The 6,169-nt window shown below is 49.5% G+C and overlaps 1 long non-coding RNA gene across 1 annotated transcript; it reads right to left on the reverse strand.

Annotated features, from left to right (window-relative positions):
* Positions 1 to 4,029: 4,029 nt before the first annotated feature.
* LOC125094834 (uncharacterized) lies at positions 4,030 to 4,976 on the reverse strand. Its single transcript, XR_007125718.1, has 2 exons — positions 4,566 to 4,976; positions 4,030 to 4,428 (listed from the first exon to the last, which is right to left on the reverse strand). It is a non-coding gene; the product is annotated as an uncharacterized LOC125094834 (long non-coding RNA).
* Positions 4,977 to 6,169: the final 1,193 nt, after the last annotated feature.

Genomic DNA, 6,169 nt, shown 5'->3' on the forward strand with positions numbered 1-6,169 from the left:
TGGAGCTTTGTTCTATCCCGAATCCCCCCCCAACTTAACAGTCTATAACCCGTCACCCCTCACAATCCCAGTGCAGCCCTTTCTACCCACAGGTCCCATCTTCATGCTTTAATGAAACCGTCTTTGTGCACCAAAAATGTCTCAAGAATTTTTCCTTGGCTCTTTGCGCTGAACCCCAACATTCCCACACCAGTATTCATGGGTGACTTTTAAATTTTTTTTAAAGATTTTATTTATTTGATAGACAGAGATCACAAGTAGGCAGAGAGAGAGGGGGAAACAGGTTCCCCACTGAGCAGAGAGCCTGGTGTGGGGCTCAATCCCAGGACCCTGGGATCATGACCTGGGCCGAAGGCAGAGGCTTAACCCAGTGAGCCACCCAGACGCCCCGGGGACTTTTTTTTTAAAAGATTTTATTTGTTTATTGGGTGGCTGGGTGGCTGAGTCCTTAAGCGTCTGCCTTCGGCTTAGGTGATGATCACAGGGTCCTGGGATTGAGCCCCATGTCAGACTCCCTACTTAGCAGGGAACCTGCTTCTCCCTCTCCCACTCCCTCGGTTTGTGTTCCCTCTTTCACAGTCTCTTGCTCTCTGTCAAATGAAGAAATAAAATCATTAAAAATTTATTTATTTATTTGACAAGAGCGAGAGAGCACGAACAGGGGGAAGGGATAGAGGGAGAGGGAGAAGCAGGTTTCCTGCTGAGCAGGGAGCCCGATCCCAGGACCCTGAGATCATGACCTGAGCCGAAGGCAGACAATTCACCCACTGAGCCACCCAGGCGCCCCACACTAATGGCTGCATCTTATGGTCCCCGTTCTCTGCTGTTCACCACATACCCTGCAGGGAGGGCATGAGGTTCTGCTGCCCCAGTTTCTACCTAGAGACTCACTGGTCCACCAAGCAAGTCAGTGGTTTTCCTCCACAAACTTTGCATCATTTTTTTCCACCCCAAGTAAAGTTGTTGACTAAGTGAAATATTGGTTAGAATTTGGTTGCACCATATCCCCTAAGCAGAATCCAGCCCGGCTTCTCTCTCTTTGTTTCTCCTTGCCCCTGAATCGACTGCGAGAAATGACTCTGACCTGTGACATGGTTATGCTCACAAACCAGAGGTTCGGATCCTCTCCTCAAGAGTCTTCTTTAAAGGGCGCCTGGGGGACTCAGCCGTTAAGCTTCCAACTCTCGATTTTGGCTCAGGTCATGATCTCAGGGTCACGAGATCGAGCCCCACGTCAGGCTCCGCACTTAGTTCAGAGTCCTCGTGTCCCTTTCCCTCTGCCCCCACCACACCCCCAAAACCAACAAACAAGTAAGAGTCTTCATTGGATCTTCAAACTTCCTGGGTTGGACTTGAGTTCACCTGCCGTTCTGGCCACATCGGCCTCAGAGCTGCGTACATCGTCTGCGTTCTGCCTTCCTGGCCGTCTCTACTGTAACCCAGAATAGAAACGGGAAAGCCAGACATCAGCTCCTAGCGAGCCCTAAGAAAAGATTTAGGCGGAATAATGGTGCATCAAGCATCCAGAATGGCTTAGGGTCCTCTCACTCCCAAGACAGAAAGCGGTAATTGTCTCCTGGGTTCACGTTCTGCTCGAATAAAGTTCGAAGCATCAGACTTAAATAGGGAACCATCTGGTAATCGCAGTTAGTTCCAGGCTAATGTGCAGGGTTTACAGAGGATTGTGGTCCGAAGACCGAGGACATTTCAAAACTGTCATCCTGGAGACAGCAGAGGGCACCCTGCCCGGAATGAAGGGCGACCTGCAGTTCTGGGCTCACTCAGCGGGACTGTTTAGTTCTCAGTGTCCCAGGGCTCGGCCGTCCCATATGGTAGCTGCTAGCCACGGGTGCCTGCTTGAGTTGGTTAACATTTATTATTTTTTATTTCTTTTAATTTTATTTATTTGGGAAAGAGACACAGATAGTGACAGAGAGCATGAGCAGGGAGGAGGAGAGGGAGAAGCAGACACCCTGCTGAGCAGGGAGCCCAACAAGGGGCTCGATCCCAGGACCCCGGGATCATGACCTGAGCTGAAGGCAGAGGCTTAACTGACTGAGCCCCCCAGGAGCCCCGAGTTGGTTAACATTTAAAGTTCAGCCCCCCACTTGCACCAGCCACGTTTCGTGTCCGCAACAGTCGCATGTGGCTAGTGGCTGCCACATGGGAGAGCACAGATAAGGAGATTTTCCACTGCCACAGGTTCTCATAGACAGCGCTGTGGAAATCCCAGCTCCCGTAAGTGTGACAGTTGAATATGTAATCAGAATATGCCACCCCACCCCCAAGGGCCCCTGGGTGACATAGTCAGTTAACTGTCCAACTCTGGGTTTCAACTCAGGTCACGACCTCAGGGTTCTGGGATCGAGCCCTGCGTGGGGCTCCGTGCTCAGCTCCAAGTCTGTTTCAGATTCTTTCTCCCTTTCCCTCTGCCCCTCCCACTGGTACTTGGTCACTCTCCAAAATAAATCCTAAAAAAAAAAAAAAAAGATCATGCCACCCCAAATACAGCACTTTAGCGTAAAGATTATCTTGAACTGAAGACAAGGAAGCAGCAGACACAGGGGAGCTCTGGGCCATCTCCCTCCACCTTCGAGCAGGGAGTGAGTCTGCCTCGGGACGGGGTGCCCCTCTCTGGAACCTGGAAGGCAGGGACGACCATTATCACCAGAGATGGCGATGTTGCCAGGTCGCCTCTGCGTGGACAGCCTCAGTGAACAGCCCTCAGCTTCCATCAATAGCCCCAGTGTCGCCCCCTGGACTCCTAAACCCCATTTCCTTGGTCTGGTCACTTCTCCACAACTTACTGCCTTTTGCTGTGATGTCACATAAGCCCCACCCCCTCACTGGACACTTCTTCAGGTCATTGTTTCTTTTCTGGGAAGGCCTCCGCTCATGGGAAAAAAATGAAAACCCCAACAAGTGAAACGTGTCTTCCTTTTCTCCTGTTCATTTGTCTTTCGCCCGTCTGATTCGAGACCCCTACTCTGAGAGGGCAGAGGGAGACTGCTTCCTCCCTCACACAGTCCACCCAGGATCGCAGAAACAGGGGCTGCTCCGGCAGAGTGGCTGGGCCCCCGACGGGGGTGGGCCTGCCTGTCTCAGGCACAGAGGATCTCCCTGGGATGAAGTCAGGCTCGCTTCCAGTCAGGCGACATCACTTGGCCGCCCTTCTGGTGGATTTCTCTAATTTTATTTGGAGAAAAACTTCAATTAATGAAAGAGGATGGTATTTTGCAATTTAAAAATGAAGGAGATATTGGTGTGAATATCATTTGGGACTTGCTGTATATAAACCAATTACTTTGAACCCCCAAGTACAATATTGCTCCTCTTAGAGGATTTTAAAACGGTATTTTGAAAAGTAACACGAAGTATGGGGCGCCTGGGTGGCTCAGTTGGTCAAGCACCTGCCTTCGACTCCGGTCATGATCCCAGGGTCTTGGGATCGAGTCCTGAGTCAGCTTCCTGCTCGGCAGGGAGCCTGCTTCTCCCTCTCTCTCTGCTGCTCCCCCTGCTTGTGCTCTCCCTCTCTCTGTCAAATAACTAAATAAAATAAATAAGAAAATACAAGTAACATGAAATAAAAGATAAAATACAAGCAAGTGTATTACTATATCAAATACATGTGTTTCTATTGCTGACAGAAACATTAAAGGTTATCTCATCTAATTTCATCTTTCGGTGATAAAAATCTCTGTGACCCGTGACTCCCCCCAAATGCTCAGGGCTATCACCAAGGACGTGAAGTCTTTTTTTAAGGTTTTGTTTATTTGACAGACACACAGCAAGAGGGAACACAAGCAGAGGGAGTAGGAGAGGGAGAAGCAGGCCTCCCTCCGAGCAGGGAGCCCGATGCAGGGCTCGATCCCAGGACCCCAGGACCATGACCCGAGCCGAAGGCAGACGCTTAACAACTGAGCCCCCAGGCGCCCCTGTGCTTCCGCATTTCCAATAAGGCCCCGGAGAGACCAAAACTACCTGAGCCTGACTGGTTTTTCCTTAAGTCTAAAATTAAAGATTTGCTGATCCTGGAAGTAAAATTTTATTTCTTCCTTCTGGCCACATCCCTTAATCGTACTCCTCTTCTTGGCAAAGCTAAAAATAATAGGTAAGGTGTCACAAGAGTTCTCAAAAGGAAGGAGGGTCTCCCAGTTACCAACGGGTGCGCTAGACAAGCGGCTCCCACTGAGGTCATCGTAAATTCCTGGTCGGCGTTAGTCCTCGGCCCCTCCTGCGGAGTACGAAAGTGCACGTTTTTGCAGCTTTCATGATCCTTTCTCAGATTCCGTGGGGGAATACGAAAAGGCACGCCCGTGTCCTGGAGTATCACGCAGCGCGCTGTTTCACCTTGGGAACCGTGCAGGGTCGGGTTCTGACTGTCCTTTCTCAGATCTATTTCCGGACCTGACTGACGGGGACAGCAGCCTGCAGGCCAAGAGCGGGGGGAGGACAGTTGGAAGGTGAAGGTTACCCTTGGCAGCTGCCACAGGGACGGGTGAGACGTGTTCCAGTTCAGAGGTGAGGTTTGGAAATGAAGCGGTGCCTGCCTTTCGGACTGTTACCCTCCCCCTGTGGTGTGTGGCCTCGGGTGACGCAGGCCAGTGTCCAGGGAGCCAGCAATCTCCTACTCACTTCCTCCACACCTCCAGGCTGGGGCAATGTGCCAATGCCACAGGGCCACAGCTGAGTAAGGAAGGTTCCCGTTAATTGATCTGTGCGACTTCTCTAAGTCTGCACAGATCTCCCCTCCGTAGCGAGAAGGAACTCACTTCCTGCGTTTCTCTGGGAAGGATTAACACCGTGAGGATCCGAGATGATGGCTCTGAGGCCAGGGTCCCTAGATGAGCCATTGAAATGTAAATATTTAAATATATTTGCATTTAAAGTATCAAAAAGGGTAACATAATAAATAAGATGTAAATAAAATGAATGAAATAAAAATTTATGACTTCACATTGGTAACAAGTAACTTGGTGCTTGGCAGAGGGAGAGGGAAGCAGGCTCCCCGCTGAGCAGAGCCCGCTGGGGGACTCGATCAATAAATACATTTTAAAATTCTGAACAAAATAAGTAAAATAAGAATTCATAAATTTTTGCTGACTCAAATAAAATTTCAGGAGTTCATACTGGTATTAAATAACCTGGTGGCTACCCAGAAGGTTCATGAAGTTAATCTCACCAAAAAACTGACAGCTGCTTATACAGAAGATCCCAGGTAAACTCAAAGCATCTGCTAGAACTAATGACAAGTGATTCCGCCTGATCAAAAGACACAGTGTCCAAATACACAAATCAGTGTTTCCGTGCACGCACAATGAGCAGTTAAAGATTAAAATTAAGCAAATAACATTTATAGTAGCAGCAAAAGCCTGACTGGGGTGTCTTGATAGGTATGTTCTAAATCACAAATGTGGTGGTGACTGAGGTAGGACGTGCTGGGGTCCAGGAGCAGAGAGTCAAGAAGGAATTCTGGAGACATCCTCGGTGCAGAAAGGCGGCTTCACTGGAGTGCAGCGACTGGCCTTGTGGGCAGAGAGGGCTGCACAGGGACTGGGACCGGGGACTGGATTTCTTGCTTCCAAGGTGGGAGGGGTTAGGGACGGCACAAGCCTCCAGGGTATTTTGGAAAGACAGTTTTCCAGGGCCCTGAGCAGGCTCGCTGTTGCTGGGAAAAGGCTATTCAGCCCCGTTTAGTGACCTGCAGTCCTGACACTTCAGCTGTGTACCGGTGGGCCACTTGCTGGACGACTACAAACCTGTACCTTGGCAGGTAGAGGTACGTTTCCAAAGGAATCTCTGTATATTTCAAGTAGACTCACAGGATCCTGGGGGTTGGGCTAAGATTACCTTTGGCCCTTAGCAAAGTGCCAACATCGAGGCAGCTGAGCTCCCAGAGGAAGGTCCCTCTGTCTGTTTCTAGGACCTGTCAACGGGCTGTAAGCAGTAAGGAAATTTAATTTTTTCTTTTGCCTTTGTTTTCCACATTAGCGATTACATGATTACATACGTTTGTTCAAACTCATGGGAAGTGTGCACCTCCAATCAGTGAAATTTATTGTTGTTAAGTTATGCCTCCTAACTTCTATGCTAACTTCTATAGACATGGTGACGTAGACGACAACAAATGGGTAACTGAGCGGGTACCCAAGTAGTCAAGTAGTGAGAA

This window comes from Lutra lutra, chromosome 3 (assembly GCF_902655055.1).
Source record: "Lutra lutra chromosome 3, mLutLut1.2, whole genome shotgun sequence".
NCBI lineage: Eukaryota > Metazoa > Chordata > Mammalia > Carnivora > Mustelidae > Lutra > Lutra lutra.